The sequence below is a fragment of the Balaenoptera ricei genome, chromosome 8 (genome assembly GCF_028023285.1).
Source record: "Balaenoptera ricei isolate mBalRic1 chromosome 8, mBalRic1.hap2, whole genome shotgun sequence".
NCBI classification, from domain to species: domain Eukaryota; kingdom Metazoa; phylum Chordata; class Mammalia; order Artiodactyla; family Balaenopteridae; genus Balaenoptera; species Balaenoptera ricei.
In genome coordinates, this window is record NC_082646.1 from 25785151 (window position 1) to 25805265 (window position 20115).

Genomic DNA, 20115 nt, shown 5'->3' on the forward strand with positions numbered 1-20115 from the left:
CTGGCTTTCACTGTGGTCACCTACATCCATCTATTGTTTTCAGGGAGGGAGCAAAGAGAGGGAGAGCAGGATTGATGAAATTTGTCTTTAATCTACAAAAGAATAAGGAAATTTCTAAATCTAAATATTAATCCATTTTCTATAAAAATACTCAATCTAGATTTTGTACGTTCTCAACTATATAATAGTTTTAGTTTTAAAAACTTTTTAGCTTTAAAAGTTAAATTTCTAAATTAAACCACAATAAATGGTAAACTTATGTTTGCATAAAAATTAAATGAATATGATTTTGCCAATCTAGACTGATGCTTTTTGCAAAATTTTCACTTTCATATAATGAGAACATAGAGAGGGCATCTACCTATAAACATCTGACAGAAAAGTCCAAACAAATTCGGATATTTCCAGGGGCATGGAGGCAAACAGCGTATCTTGCTCTTAAGGCAACTGCTGACTCTGATCACACAGATGAGATAATAACATTCTTCTGAGAATGTTTCTGAGAAGTAGACCATTTAGATTGGGCTTCTGCAACAATTTGTGCTGTAAAACAAATTTTAAAAATAGTTTTAACCTCACTTTAGAGCTATGATTTGATATGCATGACTTGATAAATGTATGCTGAATGAGTATTGTTTGATTCTTTCCAGTGGAATTTCATCAGCACCATCAATGGTAAAGTGTACCATTATGTCATGTGCCTTTAAGGAAAAATAAAATGTTGCTAATTAAATTATGATGCATCCCAATTTCAGTGATGGGGGTGGGGGGAAGAATTGATGAAATACAGTAAGATTGAAGCCCATTTATTTCCAAATTCCAGGCTACAGTGTTTCTTCGAAGAATCCATTGGTTGATGAAAAAGAATACAAATGGCCTGCAGCAAATCACACAAGAAGCTTACTCTCTGACTCAAACATTTTTATTCAGGTTAAACCAGGTTAATTAAGTAATTCTACAATATGTTATACGTTGATCACACATGACTAACTCATGTCCTTCTTAGCCTCATAAAGAGCCTCCCAACTCCTTCCTGCATAGTCTTTCTGAGCTCTTGTTTCCTTCCCCTATCACAATCCCTCCATTCACATTCACACACATATGCATCCTCACACATACACAGGGCTTAAGACAACTTCCTTATACTACAAAGATCGCTCTGACCATAAACATCTCCGGAGTGATAAACATTTATCTACACAAAGAGTGAGTGAGTAGATAAATGTTTGGTTGAAGGCAGAGCATGGTCTAGTCCAAGCTCCATTTTCTTATCTTTATCTTAATTTGATGTGATTTCATGTGATGTTACTTCTTGAAAGGCCTGCTTTTGGCTTCCATGTTTCTATGTTCTCCTGGTTTTCCATCTATCTCACACTCTTCCTCTGCCTGCCTTTTAAGTGTAGGTATTCCCCAATGTTCCATTCTCGACCTTTCTGCGACCATACCTTTCCTAAGTGACCTCTTGGAGCCTCAAACAAATCCAACAAATGACTTATCCAAGGACAGACAGCCAATTGGTAGGAAAAGACCTCAGCTCTTAATTCTAGTCAGTAAGCTTCACCGTGCACTTATTATGTTCAGTTCTTTCTAAGCACTAGAAACACAAAATAAGTAAGACAGTCTTTGCCCACAGGGAATGGGAAATCTAGCAGTTCTCACGCATGGAATCTAGTGTCCTTTCTTTTTTTTTTTTTTTTTTAATCTCTAAATATTTCAGTGTGTATTTCTTAAGAATAAGTACATTCTCTTATATAACCACAGTATAGACATCAACTTCAGGAAATTTAACATTAATAAATACACTTATTTATCTACAATCTATACCCCAATTTTTTTCAGTTGACTCAATCATGTCCAGTGGTGATCTGTTCTAGAATTACATATTGCATTTAGTTATCTTGTCTCTTTAGTTTCCTATAATCTGGAACAACTCCTTGGTTCTTCTTTGTCTTTTGTGACACTGACATTTTTGAAGGGCAGAAGTTCCTTTTTTGTGTGTGTGTGTGTTAGTTTCTGCTTTATAACAAAGTGAATCAGCTACAGATATACACACGTTCCCATATCTCCTCCCTCCCACATCTCCCTCCCTCCCACCCTCCCCATCCCACCCCCCCAGGTGGTCACAAAGCACCGTGCTGATCTCCTTGTGCTATGCGGATGCTTCCCACTAGCTATCTATTTTACATTTGGTAGTGTATATATGTCCATTACACTCTCATCCTGTCACATCTCACCCCTCCCCCTCCCCATATCCTCAAGTCCATTCTTTAGTAGGTCTGTGTCTTTATTCCCATCTTGCCACTAGGTTCTTCATGACCTTTTTTTTTCCCTTAGATTCCATATATATGTGTTAGCATACTGTATTTGTTTTTCTCTTTCTGACTTACTTCACTCTGTATGACAGACTCTAACTCCATCCACCTCATTACAAATACCTCCATTTCATTTCTTTTTATGGCTGAGTAATATTCCATTGTATATATGTGCCACATCTTCTTTATCCATTCATCCGATGATGGACACTTAGGTTGCTTCCATGTCCTGGCTATTGTAAATAGAGCTGCAATGAACATTTTGGTACATGACTCTTTTCGAATTATGGTTTTCTCAGGGTATATGCCCAGTAGTGGGATTGCTGGGTCGTATGGTAGTTCTATTTTTAGTTTTTTAAGGAACCTCCATACTGTTCTCCATAGTGGCTTTATCAATTTACATTCCCACCAACAGTGCAAGAGTGCTCCCTTTTCTCCACACCCTCTCCAGCATTTATTGTTTGTAGATGTTTTGATGATGGCCATTCTGACCGGTGTGAGATGATACCTCATTGTAGTTTTGATTTGCATTTCTCTAATGATTAATGATGTTGAGCATTCTTTCATGTGTCTGTTGGCTATCTGTATATCTTCTTCGGAGAAATGTCTATTTAGGTCTTCTGCCCATTTTTGGATTGGGTTGTTTGTTCTTTTGTTATTGAGCTGCATGAGCTGCTTGTAAATCTTGGAGATTAATCCTTTGTCAGTTGCTTCATTTGCAAATACTTTCTCCCATTCTGAGGGTTCTCTTTTGGTCTTGTTTATGGTTTCCTTTGCTGTGCAAAAGCTTTTAAGTTTCATTAGGTCCCATTTGTTTACTTGTGTTCTTATTTCCATTTCTCTAGTAGCTGGGTCAAAAAGGATCTTGCTGTGATTTATGTCATAGAGTGTTCTGCCTATGTTTTCCTCTAAGAGTTTGATAGTGTCTGGCCTTACACTTAGGTCTTTATTCCATTTTGAGTTTATTTTTCTGTATGGTGTCAGGGAGTGTTCTAATTTCATACTTTTACATGTACCTGTCCAATTTTCCCAGCACCACTTATTGAAGAGGCTGTCTTTTCTCCACTGTATATGCTTGCCTCCTTTATCAAAGATAAGGTGACCATATGTGCGTGGGTTTATCTCTGGGCTTTCTATCCTGTTCCATTGATCTATATTTCTGTTTTTGTGCGAGTACCAAACTGTCTTGACTACTGTAGCTTTGTAATATAGTCTGAAGTCAGGGAGCCTGATTCCTCCAGCTCCATTTTTCGTTCTCAAGATTGCTGTGGCTATTCGGGGTCTTTTGTGTCTCCATACAAATTGTGAAATTTTTTGTTCTAGTTCTGTGAAAAATGCCAGGGGTAGTTTGATAGGGATTGCATTGAATCTGTAGATTGCTTTTGGTAGTAGAGTCATTTTCACAATGTTGATTCTTCCAATCCAAGAACATGGTATATCTCTCCATCTATTTGTAACATCTTTAATTTCTTTCATCAGTGTCCTATAATTTTCTGCATACAGGTCTTTTGTCTCCTTAGGTAGGTTTATTCCTAGATATTTTATTCTTTTTGTTGCAATGGTAAACGGGAGTGTTTTCTTAATTTCACTTTCAGATTTTTCATCATTAGTATATAGGAATGCAAGAGATTTCTGTGTATTAATTTTGTATCCTGCTACTTTACCAGATTCATTGATTAGCTCTAGTAGTTTTCTGGTAGCATCTTTAGGATTCTCTATGTATAGTATCATGTCATCTGCAAACAGTGACAGCTTTACTTCTTCTTTTCCAATTTGTATTCCTTTTATTTCTTTTTCTTCTCTGATTGCTGTGGCTAACACTTCCAAAACAATGTTGAATAATAGTGGTGAGAGTGGGCAACCTTGTCTTGTTCCTGATCTTAGTGGAAATGGTTTCAGTTTTTCACCATTGAGGACAATGTTGGCTGTGGGTTTGTCATATATGGCCTTTATTATGTTGAGGAAAGTTCCCTCTATGCCTACTTTCTGCAGGGCTTTTATCATAAATGGGTGTTGAATTTTGTCGAAAGCTTTCTCTGCATCTATTGAGATGATCATATGGTTTTTCTCCTTCAGTTTGTTAATATGGTGTATCACATTGATTGATTTGCATATATTGAAGAATCCTTGCATTCCTGGAATAAACCCCACTTGATCATGGTGTATAGTCCTTTTAATGTGCTGTTGGATTCTGTTTGCTAGTATTTTGTTGAGGATTTTTGCATCTATGTTCATCAGTGATATTGGCCTGTAGTTTTCTTTCTTTGTGACATCTTTGTCTGGTTTTGGTATCAGGGTGATGGTGGCCTCGTAGAATGAGTTGGGGAGTGTTCCTCCCTCTGCAATATTTTGGAAGAGTTTGAGAAGGATAGGTGTTAGCTCTTCTCTAAATGTTTGATAGAATTCGCCTGCGAAGCCATCTGGTCCTGGGCTTTTGTTTGTTGGAAGGCTTTTAATCACAGTTTCAATTTCAGTGCTTGTGATTGGTCTGTTCATATTTTCTATTTCTTCCTGGTTCAGTCTCGGTAGGTTGTGCATTTCTAAGAATCTGTCCATTTCTTCCAGGTTGTCCATTTTATTGGCATAGAGTTGCTTGTAGTAATCTCTCATGATCGTTCATATTTCTGCAGTGTCAGTTGTTACTTCTCCCTTTTCATTTCTAATTCTATTGATTTGAGTCTTCTCCCTTTTTCTCTTGATGAGTCTGGCTACTGGTTTATCAATTTTGTTTACCTTCTCGAAGAACCAGCTTTTAGTTTGATTGATTTTTGCTATTGTTTCCTTCATTTCTTTTTCATTTATTTCTGATCTGATCTTTATGATTTCTTTCCTTTTGCTAGCTTTGGGGTTTTTTTGCTCTTCTTTCTCTAATTGCTTCAGGTGCAAGGTTAGGTTGTTTATTCGAGATGTTTCCTGTTTCTTGAGGTAGGCTTGTATTGCTATAAACTTCCCTCTTAGCACTGCTTTTGCTGCATCCCATAGGTTTTGGGTTGTCGTGTCTCCATTGTCATTTGTTTCTAGGTATTTTTTGATTTCCCCTTTGATTTCTTCAGTGATCACTTCGTTATTAAGTAGTGTATTGTGTAGCCTCCATGTGTTTGTATTTTTTACACATCTTTTCCTGTAATTGATATCTAGTCTCATAGCGTTGTGGTCGGAAAAGATACTTGATATGATTTCAATTTTCTTAAATTTACCAAGGCTTGATTTGTGACCCAAGATATGATCTATCCTGGAGAATGTTCCATGAGCACTTGAGAAAAATGTGTATTCTGTTGGTTTTGGGTGGAATGTCCTATAAATATCAATTAAGTCCATCTTGTTTAATGTATCATTTAAAGCTTGTGTTTCCTTATTTATTTACATTTTGGATGATCTGTCCATTGGTGAAAGTGGGGTGTTAAAGTCCCCTACTATGATTGTGTTACTGTCGATTTCCCCGTTTATGGCTGTTAGTATTTGCCTTATGTACTGAGGTGCTCCTATGTTGGGTGCATAAATATTTACAATTGTTATATCTTCTTCTTGGATCAATCCCTTGATCATTATGTAGTGTCCTTCTTTGTCTCTTGTAATAGTCTTTATTTTAAAGTCTATTTTGTCTGATATGAGAATTGCTACTCCAGCTTTCTTTTGATTTTCATTTACATGGAATATATTTTTCCAAGCCCTCACTTTCAGTCTGTATGTGTCTCTAGGTCTGAAGTGGGTCTCTTGTAGACAGCATATATAGGGGTCTTGCTTTTGTATCCATTCAGCCAGTCTGTGTCTTTTGGTGGGAGCATTTAATCCATTTACATTTAAGGTAATTATCGATATGTATGTTCCTATTCCCATTTTCTTAAATATTTTATGTTTGTTATTGTAGGTGTTTTCCTTCTCTTGTGTTTCTTGCGTAGAGAAGTTCCTTTAGCATTTGTTGTAAAGCTGGTTTGGTGGTGCTGAACTCTCTCAGCTTTTGCTTGTCTGTAAAGGTTTTAATTTCTCCATCAAATCTGAATGAGATCCTTGCTGGGTAGAGTAACCTTGGTTGTAGGTTTTTCTCCTTCATGACTTTAAGTATATCCTGCCACTCCCTTCTGGCTTGCAGAGTTTCTGCTGAAAGTTCAGCTGTTAACCTTATGGGGATTCCCTTGTGTGTTATTTGTTGTTTTTCCCTTGCTGCTTTTAATATGTTTCCTTTATATTTAATTTTTGACAGTTTGATTAATATGTGTCTTGGCGTGTTTCTCCTTGGATTTATCCTGTATGGGACTCTCTGTGCTTCCAGGACTTGATTAACTATTTCCTTTTCCATATTAGGGAAGTTTTCAACTATAATCTCTTCAAATATTTTCTCAGTCCCTTTCTTTTTCTCTTCTTCTTCTGGGACCCCTATAATTCGAATGTTGGTGCGTTTAATGTTGTCCCAGAGGTCTCTGAGATTGTCCTCAGTTCTTTTCATTCTTTTTTCTTTATCCTGCTCTGCAGTAGTTATTTCCACTATTTTATCTTCCAGGTCACTTATCCGTTCTTCTGCCTCAGTTATTCTGCTATTGATCCCAACTATAGTATTTTTAATTTCATTTATTGTGTTTTTCATCGTTGCTTGGTTCCTCTTTAGTTCTTCTACGTCCTTGTTAAATGTTTCTTGCATTTTGTCTATTCTATTTCCAAGATTTTGGATCATCTTTACTACCCTTATTCTGAATTCTTTTTCAGGTAGACTGCCTATTTCCTCTTCATTTATTAGGTCTGGTGTGTTTTGACCCTGCTCCTTCACCTGCTGTGTGGTTTTTTGTCTTATCATTTTGCTTATCTTACTGTGTTTGGGGTCTCCTTTTCACAGGCTGCAGGTTCGTAGTTCCCGTTGTTTTTGGTATCTGTCCCCAGTGGCTAAGGTTGGTTCAGTGGGTTGTGTAGGCTTCCTGGTGGAGGGGACTAGTGCCTGTGTTCTGGTGGATGAGGTTGGATCTTGTCTTTCTGGTGGGCACATCCACGTCTGGTGGTGTGTTTTGGGGTGTCTGTGGCCTTATTATGATTTTAGGCAGCCTCTCTGCTAATGGATGGGGCTGTGTTCCTGTCTTGCTAGTTGTTTGGCATAGGGTGTCCAGTGCTGTAACTTGCTGGTCGTTGAGTGAAGCTGGGTCTTGATGTTGAGATGGAGACCTCTGAGAGATTTTCGCCGTTTGGTATTACGTGGAGCTGGGAGGTCTCTTGTGGACCAGTGTCCTAAAGTTGGCTCTCCCACCTCAGAGGCACAGCCCTGATGCCTGGCTGGAGCACCAAGAGCCTTTCATCCACACGGCTCAGAATAAAAGGGAGAAAAAAATAGAAAGAAAGAAAGAAAGAGGATAAAATAAAATAAAATAAAGCTATTATAATAAAAAATAAGAAAAAAATTATTAAGAATAAATGTATTCAGAAAAAAATTTTTTTTTAATTTTTAAAAATAGATGTATTAATTTTTTATAGTAAAAAATAAGAAAAAATTATTAAGAAAAAAATTTATTAAGAAAAAAATTTTTAATTTTTTAAAATAAAAAATATGAAAAACTTATTAAAATTTTTTTTAATTTCTAAAAATAGAAAATAAGGAAAAAATTATTAAGAAAACATTTATTAGGAAAAAAAATTTTTTTTGAGTAAAAAAAAAAATCACGGAAGGACCTAACCCTAGGGCTAATGGTGAAAGCAAAGCTATACAGACAAAATCTCACCCAGAAGCATACACTCACAAAAAGAGGAAAAGGGGGAAATTAATATATCCTGCTCCCAAAGTCCACCTCTTGAATTTGGGATGATTCGTTGTCTATTCAGGTATTCAACAGATGCAGGCACATCAAGTTGTTTGTGGAGCTTTAATCCGCTGCTTCTGAGGCTGCTGGGAGAGATTTCCCTTTCTCTTCTTTGCTCACACAGCTCCCGGGGTTCAGCTTTGGATTTGGACCCACCTCTGCATGTAGGTCACCTGAGGGCATCTGTTCCCCCGCCCAGACAGAACGGGGTTAAAGGAGCAGCTGCTTTGGGGGCTCTGGCTCACTCAGGCAGGGGGGAGCGAGGGGCACGGATGCGGGACGAGGCTGCGGCGGCAGAGGCCGGCGTGACATTGCAGCAGCCTGAAGCACGCCATGCGTTCTCCCGGCGAAGTTGTCACTGGATCACGGGACCCTGGCAGTGGTGAGCTGCACAGGCTCCCGGGAGGGGCGGTGTGGAGAGTGACCTGTGTTCGCACACAGGCTTCTTGGTGGCGGCAGCAGCAGCCCTAGCATCTCCTGCCCGTCTCTGGGGTCCGCGCTGATAACCGCGGCTCGCGCCCGCCTCTGGGGTCCGCGCTGATAGCCGCGGCTCACGCCAGCCTATGGAGTTCGTTTAGGCGGTGCTCTGAATCCCCTCTCCTTGCGCGCCACGAAACAAAGAGGCAAAAAAAAGTCTCTTGCCTCTTCATTCGGCAGCTGCAGACTTTTTCCCGGACTCCCTCCCGGCTAGCACCGAAGCCCGAGCCTCAGCTCCCAGCCCCTGCCCGCCCCGGCGGGTGAGCAGACAAGCCTCTTGGGCTGATGAGTGCTGCTCGGCGCCGAGCCTCTGCGCGGGAATCTCTCCGTTTTTCCCTCTGCGCCCCTGTTGCTGTGGGATCCGCGCTGATAGCCGCAGCTCGCGCCTGCCTCTGGGGTCCGCGCTGATAGCCACGGCTCGCGCCCGTCTCTGGAGTTTGTTTAGGCGGCGCTCTGAATCCCCTCTCCTTGCGTGCCACGAAACAAAGAGGCAAGAAAAAGTCTCTTGCCTCTTCGGCAGCTGCAGACTTTTTCCCGGACTCCCTCCCGGCTAGCACCGAAGCCTGAGCCTCAGCTCCCAGCCCCGCCCGCCCCGGCGGCTGAGCAGACAAGCCTCTCGGGCTGGTGAGTGCTGGTCGGCACCGCTCCTCTGTGCGGGAGTCTCTCCGCTTTGCCCTCCGCACCCCTGTGGCTGCGCTCTCCTCCGTGGCCCCAAAGCTTCCCCCCTCTGCCACCCACAGTCTCTGCCCATGAAGGCGCTTCCTAGTGTGTGGAAACCTTTCCTCCTTCACAGCTCCCTCCCACTGGTGCAGGTCCCATCCCTATTCTTTTGTCTCTGTTATTTCTTTTTTCTTTTGCCCTACCCAAGTACGTGGGGATTTTCTTGCCTTTTGGGAGGTCTGACGTCTTCTGCCAGCGTCCAGTGGGTGTTCTGTAGGAGCAGTTCCACGTGTAGATGTATTTCTACTGTATCTGTGGGAAGGAAGGTGATCTCCGCATCTTACTCTTCCGCCATCTTGCCCCTCCCCCCTCTAGTGTCCTTTCTGAAGTCAATATAGAAGCTCTAAGCTGTCGCCAATGAAAATTCATTTCAGTCATGTCAGACTAAACTGGACTATACTCTAAGACAAGGGTACCTAACCAACATGTCACAGTTCTATGGACTCTTCACAGATGTGTGACAAAATTCTGATCACTAATTGTATGAAATTCTTCTTCTTTACAACTGGGGATACATATTATTTACAGTAGTATGTGTTAAGTAGGATATTTTGCTAAGAAGGTGGTATGACTAGGTTAAGAGGGTATTAAAATTTACTATGGGTAAGGAGAAAAGAGGAGTAAGCAAAACAAGTGTGGTAATTGTGGAAGTTTACATAGGCAATGTGAGACACTTACTGAGCAGTAATTAATTCACTATAATTATTGCTGATTCATTTACATTATTTCACATCTTTAATTCCTTTTAAGTGTGCCCTTAAAACTTGTGTCATGGACTTCCATCTAAACATGACAAATAAAACACATGTAATCCCACCAACGTAAGAGTAAAGAAATCAAAAAGCATAAATCCATAAAGCTAAGGGTAACAGGAGTGCACATGAGATGTCAGCAGAATTTTGGAAGCTGAAAGAAGATGGGAAAATGGTAATTTACTTCGCTTAATTGACTAAACCTGCAGTGATGGTAGTGACCCAAAGGCAATACAAGTTAGAGTACGTAATCTCAGTCATGTTCAGGAGTTAGGGATGCCTAGGTCTTCTGAAAGTGGAGTGTAAAATGAAGTCAACACAACTTGGCTGAAAGTTTTCATAAGAATTAGTTAGGGCTTAGATCTCCTCTCCACCTTATGAAAGTAGGTATAACCCCTCTCCATTCTAGAGGTTGAGCTAGAGAGGCTCTGAACTTTTGGAAACAAGAAAATGAGATTGAGCTGTCATACTGAACACTAGGAGGTTAAATGAAAGTCTACATGATAAACATGAGATTTATCCAGCCTCCTTCTCCCACTCAACTCCCAGAACAGAGGCAGCCAGAATACTAGTCCTCAGGAGATTTATCCCTCAGAAAACCATCCAAACCAAGACACATGTGAATCTCTCCTAGGCAAAAACAGTGATAATGGGAGAACTGTGGAAAGAGAAGTGAATGCATATAAGGGAGAGAAGTTAGGTATGAAAGTTAAATCTTCACTCCATTCACTTCATTTTTTAGTAGAAAATCAGTAGATCTGATACTTTTAAATATTGAGGAATAGCAATATTAGCAGATTATAAGGTGGAACACATCAGAAGAATCAGCTAAAAGAATTAAAGTGAGTATACCTGAGAAACAAAGCCAGGCAACAGGTCTATTTTTCATTATAATGTTGTATAATTATATGATGTTTTTAATGATATGTAAGTATTACTTTGATTAAAAACAAAAACTTAAATTTGAAAAAGGTGACACACATATGGTGGTGCTTCCAGCCTCCTGAGGTCCATCAATGTCCTTTAACCCTGTGAACCCACACTTTAAAAAAACAAAAAAGAAGAAACTAAGGTTCAAGGAACTAGAAAGTCACCTGCATCAAGTAGATGGTTTCAGAAGCCCAAGTTACTTTAGAACAGTATCCCACCAGGCCACGGACTGAAGGTTGTTTGTTGAATTTGACACAGATGAAAATATTTAATAGAAAAGTGGAAGAGTTTGAGCTGACAAATGTTGACATGGTTCAAGTCATTTGATACAGTAATTATGAATCTTCCTTTTGGGACCAAAAATAATAAAGAGATAGATATGACTTTTCTGAAGATTGCTTTGGAAATGGCAAGAACAGCAATATAGTCCTTAAACAAATCCTCAACTAGAGAACATATTCAAAAGAAAGTTCAGAGTGAAAAATCAAGATAGATATTATTGCAGGATTGTGATATGACCTACTAGCATCACATAAATTTCTTAAAAAGAAATCAGTGGACATTGAAGTATTCCTCATTTGGTTTTCTTTTTAAAAACCTCCCCCCAAAAGGGAGCTTAAAACCTAATTAAAATAAATACAAAATTTGTCTATTAAAAAAGGTGCTACAAACTATAGATTTTATTTCTAGGAATGTAGTAACAATATTTTGAGTATGTGTTTTAGAGATATATACTGAAGTATTTACAAATTGTATGGTATGGCATCTGAGATTTGCTTCAAAATAAAATTTTATGAATAGAGAGTAGGGCTAGAAATCAAACAGCATTGATCATGAGTTGAAAATTATTGAATACTAGGATCCATCATGTTATTATTCTGTCTACTTTTGTATATATTTGAAAATTTCCAAATAAAAAAGTTATCAAAAATAAATGTGCCATCCACAAAACTGAGAATCTCTCTACCAGGCATAGTTTATAGCCAAGCAAGACTATAATGATTAGTACCTGAATTTGTTCACAACAGAAGTTAGAGGTGAATCTATTAGTCTTTAACAGCTTTGGGAGACTACTAGAACAATGAAAAGGAATTTGGTGTTTAACTCACAACATTTCTATGACTGACCTAATTCTCCTAGGTTCTCTTTAAATCTTCTACTCCAGAGCCCCCAGTATGATGTTAAGTATCATCATTTTTTAGTAATTACTTACTGAGCTTTTTTTCTTAATGGTAAAAAGTGTAATAGTATATATATCAATTACATCTTAGATTCAGTAAAATACATTAGATGGACTGAGGAGAAAAAGTGGCAATTAAAACATAATACACTCTAATTTCATAAATGTTCCTAATTTCATAAATGTTAAGATGAAGAAAACAATTTGAGTCTTGGAATTGATGAAACACAATATTTTCCCCCAAGAGCATCCCTTCCTATCCCAACCCTTCATCCCCACACTAAATCAATCTTGAGAATCAGTAGATCCACATAATATCTGCCTCCATCGTAGTTTGACAGTGGTATTCCTACCTTCTCCTACTTGTCCTCATAGCACTAATTTGAAAATACCAATTTTGTTTGCCTCTCCTTCTATCAAATGCCAAGCAAGGTGCCTTGTTTCAGAAATACTCAGAGAATGAATAAATATTTCCCTTTGCACCTTTCAGAGTGCTTTGTACTCAGTAGGTCCCAGTGACTGACTAATATGCCAATGTAAGCATGGACTTGTGCCCTGTACCAGCAGGGATTATTATTACAAGGAACAGAAACTAGCTCTGCCTGTTTAAGCAGAAAAGGAATTTGTTCTGAAGGTAATTCCACAGAATCTCCAGGAGGGCTAGAGAACTGGGTTTAGAGGTTATGTAGTCAAAAATAATGCTTAAAATGATGACACAAAGACAGTCCAGTAAAGACATCTCTACTGCCACTACCAGGTCCAGACTCAGTAGCTGGCTCCACCGACCCCTCCCCAGCACTGGTCAAGGGTATTGCCAACCGAAACATCTGCCACTGGGGCAGCGTCTGAGTCCATGTCTATGATGCAAGGATGTCTGGGAGAGGAAGCATCTGGCACTTTTATCTCCTGTAGTGAGAAGTGGCCTCTGTCTCATAATGTGGGAGAGCCCCCCCAACATGGGAAAGGGGTTCAGATAGCAGTGTTCAAGAGGAATGACGGGTGTCCACTCTACACTATAAACAAACACCTTTGAAAGCCAAAACACAGTGCAGACTAATAGAGTACACACCGAATACAGAGTGAATACGTTTGCCTTTCATCTTTGTTTAAGTTGTGTAATTTTATTTTAGAACCTGGACACGTGCCTACTTCGTGGCTATTCAAAGTACATATCATTTCATCTAAGAATTTCAAGTATGATCTTAGCTAAGTAAACCCAGTGGTGGTCACAAAGTAGATGCATTTATTTTAAGTGATGATTAATTATGTATGGAATAATCTTTAAGTAGAAAAGAATAAGGATATTCATTATTAATCAAGAAAAGGATGTACAATAGTTATATGCTACATAAATGTTACTAAGCTGAATTAGACATTGGCAGATTCATGTATAAGTGCCTGGGAACTCAATTTAAACTGCATAATCTGATTTAGGAGGTGCTTTTAAGGTCATGTGAGCCAACATCCTACCCAGGCTCACATGAGCCAGTCCCCCTTATTACATCCCTGACAGGTGGCCCAAAATGCATCACTTTCAGTACAGTGTGTTATAGTGTCTGTTTCTGATCTTTTCATATGGACTCTATGAATCCAACCAAAGAAAGTATTAATTTCTTCTGTACTGTTGGTTAATACTCAAGTGAACTAAAACTAATTTTTACAACTCAAACTGTTGTTAAAGTAGGACTTCCACTCCCTATCCTTAGGCTACTAATTTTAGAAACTAAATGAAGCCAACATTTATTCTTTCTGAATATAATCTTAGTTTCAGCCCTTGCTCTGGGCTAAGGGATATTAAGTTTAATCCTGATTGTCATTCAAATTCACTAGTTCTTGGAGCTTTGCATTATCAACAAACCTGATATTTGTATGGTCTAAGTATATCTGAGTCACTGATAAAATTGTAGAAATGTCAGGGTCAAGGGAAGAGCACTGAAGGAGGCCAACAGAAACCACCTCCTATGTGGCTTTCACACCTGTAAACATTCTTTGGTTACAGCTGATGAATCCAGCTATTAGATCATATCCCAGACCTCATTTCTGCATCTCACCTACAAAGATTACTCGTCTAATTGATAGATGTGTCCCAGAAGGATAGAGTAGATGTAAAAATTTGATGAGTCTGGCTCTATTTTAAATATTGTAGGTTATCTATAATTTAAAGGAATAATAGAAGAAATATTTGATACAGCACAGAACTCTTTAGTGAAGCAAAAACTATAACCCAAACTTTTTATTTTATGTCTTGATTTTCATGTACTGGTTCACATATTGGGCTACATACACATTACACATGTATTTAGGTGGTCCTATGTTAGGTGAATATATATTTATAATTGTTTTGACTAACGATGTGCATAATATATATTTTAATTGAAACAGCTTTGATAAATGTTTACCATTTTAAAGAATGTATGATAAAACTTCTCAATTAAAAATAACTATTTTAAGATTTTTGCTAATTTAAATGGATTCTAAGACCAAAGAAAATCTGAAATTAAAATGTAAGTGTTCTACTGGAATATAGACTCTTCAGAAAATCTGGCTTCCAAATACTGAAGGGTAGAGCATTCTGATTCTTCTTCTGAAGGAAAAGGAAGAAATGTACTTGTATAGTAAATTCATTCCAGAGACTGATTCATACTTGAAATATTTATAATGCCAAATGGTAATGTAAAAAACAATTAGGGAACAGAGATTATGATATCATTGATGATATCTGCTAAACCAAAAAGCAGCTGTGGGATAAATAAATTGTTAGTTTCATCATGAATGAAAGCTTCAAAACATATGGCGATCTACTTATACAAGGGTTAGGACTGAGAGTTATAGCAGCTGAAATAAGCTCTTATACCATGCATTCTAATTAACGAAGTCCCAATCCCAATAATTAAAATGGAAACTATGTTTAAAAGCTATGTAAAGACCTTTGAATCTGCAGTCATTAGCTTGTTTGAAACTGATTTTTTAAAGAGGCTTAATGAGCTCTCCTTAAGCATTTACCACAATCATCTTGCTTTGTAACAAAAAAGCAAAAAATCAAACACAGCAAATTGTGAATTATTTTGATGGCATCTGAAACATTATAGAGAGTACATAGACAATATAGAAATTGTCTAATTACATTGAGAATGGAGTTATTTATCCTTTAGAACACAATGTTTATTTTATAGACATAGATGATTGGAGTTGACACAATATTCTCTTTTTAAATGTGCATATCTTCCATTTTATAGCACAGAAACTGATGTAAAATGAGACTTGCTCGTGGTCAGCATAAGTGAGCTGGAGGGTTAAAAGCTCCTGGGATGCAAAAACATGCTGTCTTCAGATTCTTTAAATTCAAAGTATTTACTGAAGACTTAGAATGTGAATTGAGCACACAATTTCAGTTAAAGCTCTCTCTGGGTGACAGTCCACGTAAGTTGTCATTAGAGATCACTGAAGTAAGGCTTTTTTCAATAAGTCATATCCATATGAAACTTCGCTGAAAATAAAAACTATAGTCTAATTGCCTTGAGATTTTAGCAACTTCAATATGTCCTTGATCACTCTTTTTCTCATGTACTATCAGAATTATAAGGCAGGACATATTTGGCAGACACTACAAAAAGGAAAAATACAAATACCTGAAATAGAAGTGTTTTCTGTTCTATTTTAAGGAATAATCATTTGATAAGAAAGTCGCAAATTAACTGCTTCACTATACATTTTAGCAGAGAGTTATTTTTATGATTTTAAAAACTTATTGTAAAATATGAAGTAGAAATTTAACCATACATATGATAAACATATGGGGCTCTTCTGAAGATGGTCCCTAGAGATAACTAGATTTGTTGACAGAAGTGCAATCTAGAATGGCACTCTATCATCATTTGCTTGAGATTGGCAAACTGGAATCTTCAGAAAATGAAGATTTTCTGTAGTGGTTTGATCTTCCACTTCCCTGTAAAATTCCTATAATGATCAATAGTGAAAATACCCACTGGGTCTTCAGAGACACAAATGTAAGTGGTGTGCTATTTTTTGGAATTAATTGCATTTGGAACATTCTCAGTAGGTACTCTCTGGTACTACAAGCATATGGTCATTTTCACATAGTGCTATTTCTGTAAAATCTACATTCTTTCCATCATCAGAATCTGCTTCCTTAAAGACAGCTGGACTAAATCAGAAAATGATTGCAATTTAGTATCTTTTCCTATTTGAAGCAACAGATTTGCTAAAGCCAAAACCTCTGCTTATATTTCAGGAATCTGTGCCAAAGCAACAGAATATTGATCAGCATCTCAAATATTACATTTAAATACCGTCTTTTATATAAAAGTAATAAAACTATTTGTTTGATGATGCTTTTTTCCTGAGGAAACCAGGATGGTAGCAGAATAGTGAAGGAGCCCTTTGGGTATTAGTCAAAGGGCAGACCAACTGTTTTTTTTAAATGCAATGAGATGCATTCACCCAAGTACCAGTTACCAATCCTTGCACTTGTCCCTTTTCACCTCCCTCTTCCATTCCCATCAGCAACTATGTAACGTCCTTTAGAATCCCCTTCTCTCTTCCCTCATCCTCAGCAGGCTTCTCTGTCCTCTAACTGAGGCCATCAACTTCCAGCTCCACTCCATTAGGTATAAAGCCATGGGTTTCTATCTTCCTTGCCTCCCAGGATAAGATCTTACTCTCTCATTCAAAGCCAGACCTGTCAAAACTGCCGGTCATCTCACTCCCTGACTGGAGCTGCTCAGCAGAACTCAGTGTCCTTCCCAGGCTCCTAGAGTGGACCCTGCAAGTCTTGTATCTTATGATGTAGATCCCTTCCTCCACCCCCACTTCCCCTACTCATCTTTGTATGTTTTGGCACTTCTCACTAAATCTAGCAAGCTGAGGTGTGTTGAACTGAAAGTACTCACTTTTAAGCATGAGTTGTTTTCAATAGCTAGAACCAGAACTGGGCTTGTCCCAGATTGCCTGCAGAACAGCATATGATCTCTGCCCCACTTTATTTTTTCAAACCATAGTGACCCCAAAAAGAGGAATGAGAAATTTCCAGTGACTATAGAGTTGCCAGATAAAATACAGGCTGCTCAGTCAAAACTGAATTTCAGATGAACAACAAATTTAAAAGTTTTTAGTGTAAGTATACCCCAAACAGTGCATGGGATATACTTATACTAAAAACAATTATTGGGCTTCCCTGGTGGCACAGTGGTTGAGAATCTGCCTGCCAATGCAGGGGACACGGGTTCGAGCCCTGGTCTGGGAAGATCCCACGTGCCGCGGAGCAGCTGGGCCCATGAGCCACAATTACTGAGCCTGCGTGTCTGGAGCCTGTGCTCCACAACAAGAGAGGCCGCGATAGTCAGAGGCCCGCGCACCGCGATGAAGAGTGGTCCCCGCTTGCCACAACTAGAGAAAGCCCTCGCACAGAAACGAAGACCCAACACAGCCATAAATAAATAAATAAACAAATACTTTAAAAAAAAAAAAAGTAAAAATCTGTTAATTAAAAAAAAAAAAAAAGCAAAATTTGAAAACCATTGGTTTAAAGCACAATTGGGGAGGAGGTAAATTTGGCTTTAAAAAAAAAAAAGACTTTAAAAACAATTATTCATTGCTTATCTGAAATTCGGATTTAACTGATGAACAGCCTGTATTTTTATTTGCTGAATCTGGCAGCTCTACCAATGACTCTTTAAAAATTCTCAGAGGACTCAAGGAATGCTTCTTTAGAGCACCTGGAGGTTTGTATCCAAGCTCTGCAAACTTCTCAATTGGCCATATTTTATGTCTGTTAATGCAGCTGGGTTACTTTCTGAGCATCTCAGTAACATACTTTAGGAAATGCTGTTTATTATATAAAATTTTTACTTATCTTGTTAATTTCATAGAATTCTAATACCATCTATCAATAATTTCAGCACAAAGAATACTGTAATGTTGCCCCAAATCTCTTGGAAAGCTGATATTCATAGAGTCATTACTATGCCTGAATTAAGTCCTTGTCTTTATGTATTAATAATTAAAATTTTTTGAAAATTTAATTTTGAAAACACAATATGGGAAATAAATGTCTTTCATTTTGGGATTCCTTTTCTTCATTAATCAAGCACAGTGAGACATACTGTCCTCACTAACAGGCTGGGGAGAAGCAGCCTGGCAGGTGGAGGTGGAACCTGTGGTGTAACTGTAGTGGGTCTTTTTTGGAAGAGTCTTCTCTAAATGTGGAACATCTGTAAACTGAATTGCTTCAGCTTCACTGTGTATGGGCTGACAAGAGAAGAGAGATGCCTCTTTCAGCATCATGTAAATCTTGAAGGCTTGAAATCTTGGTCAACAGAGGAATTCCTCACAGGTCATTTAGAGACATACCTTGTCTCATTAAGGGAGGAAAAAGCAGGTTTCTTCTGCAAAGGAGCACTATTTTAGAGTATTAACTGTTGTGTGTGTCGGTTTACTGATTAATGGTGATGGTGCAATGGAAGTTATAACCTAAAGTGTAAGGAAAGATGCCCTACAGCTTGCTCCAATCCTGAAAGTTCCTTACATTAATGTGTTCTTTCAGTGTTCTTGACAGTGATTACAGAAAAGATGTTCATTTCTTATTTGCATGAAAGAATTTAGGAAAGATAGATGCCCCCCAGTATAGAGGGATACAAATTTTGCCTTCTTCAAAATTTCAACTAGATCTCAGATTCAACTTTAAGGGAGAGAATGACTAAGTCTGTGTAACTACCTGGTGTCGTAAGATGATAATGAATTAAGACGTTTATTCCAACATAAGCACATTACCTGCTTTCCACCATATTGGCAGCTCCGGTTTGTCAAGCTCCAGGCACAACACGCACACTGCAGAGATGCAGAACAATGCCTGGATATCTGCCCAAGACTCTTCTCTCCAAAGGACAGACTTAATTTATGGTACCCATCTAAAGCTCACTGGGGTTATTAGCGTCTTTTTCCTAGTTGGTACAGGGAAGGGATGAGATTTGGAAAGCTGAGGCACGGGGCTTCCACCTGCCTGTGCAGAGCAGAAAAGCTGACAAACATATTCATTAAACTTGATCTGAAGCAACCGAGCCTGCGAGGTCGTTCCTGAAATATTCATAAGGTGTGTTACCGGACTCGCTACTTAGAGGTGGAGTAGAAACACGGTGAATAGGGGCACTCTGTACTCACACTTGGGGAAAAAAAGGCACTCACAACAGCACGCCTCACCACCACACTTCACTGTTTTGCTTTTAATAGCTCTGTGAGCCGTGGCGCCCCACTCGCCTGTTCAATTCTACCTGTCTGGGAAAGAAGGTGCCCCAATAAGTGAGGGGAACTTGGCAGTAGGAGGAGGCACCGCGCGCCAGCCCCTCAGTTCCTCCCGATTCGCAGCGCTGATGACCCCCCAGCTCTGCGGTCCGCCAATCCGAAGTCCTGCACTGCCCCAGAGGCCTAAGGCCGTGGGGCAGGGGACCCTAGGACCTGGACAGGCCACTCGCCCGGGCCAGGCCTACCTTCGTCCCCACCTCCCATTTTGGCCTCTGCCAGGCATGCCTCCTCCAGAGCCCTCGGCGTTCAGTTACTACGTGACCCGCGCCCCGGCCAAGATGCAGCCTCTCGCGCAGACCTGTATCCCCCGGGTGTTCATTTTGGGGGTCAAGATGGGAGAACAGATGACGGTCTTGAGTGACCACGAAGCCCCTGAACCGAAGTAGTATGCACGTTCATTCCTGCCCCCTCTGCCCACAATCTTGGCATTTCTGCTGCGCCCCATACACAGCGCAGCTCTCACGGTGCCAAAAGTCCTCGCCGCCACCTCTCTCCTGTTCAAGGGCATTCGCCCCTCTCCCCTCCGCTCCTGTTGGGTCGCCCCTGGACGCAGCTACTCACATGGACTCAGCGGCGGCAGAAGCTCAGCAGGTCCTGGCGTGCGGCAGTCGGGTCTCCATCTCCGCGTTCCGCAAGGGCTCCAGCTGCAA

General features: G+C 39.4%; 1 long non-coding RNA gene and 1 pseudogene across 1 annotated transcript in view; one reads left to right on the plus strand and one right to left on the minus strand.

The window, feature by feature from the left end:
- LOC132369669 (uncharacterized) overlaps positions 1-20083 on the minus strand; it is a 45871-nt gene extending 25788 nt beyond the window's left edge. The window contains exon 1 of the long non-coding RNA XR_009504460.1: positions 20027-20083. This is a non-coding gene — a long non-coding RNA (uncharacterized LOC132369669). The remainder of the gene's footprint in view (positions 1-20026) is intronic.
- LOC132369494 (rRNA N6-adenosine-methyltransferase METTL5-like) lies at positions 11055-11562 on the plus strand (annotated as a pseudogene).
- Positions 20084-20115: the final 32 nt, after the last annotated feature.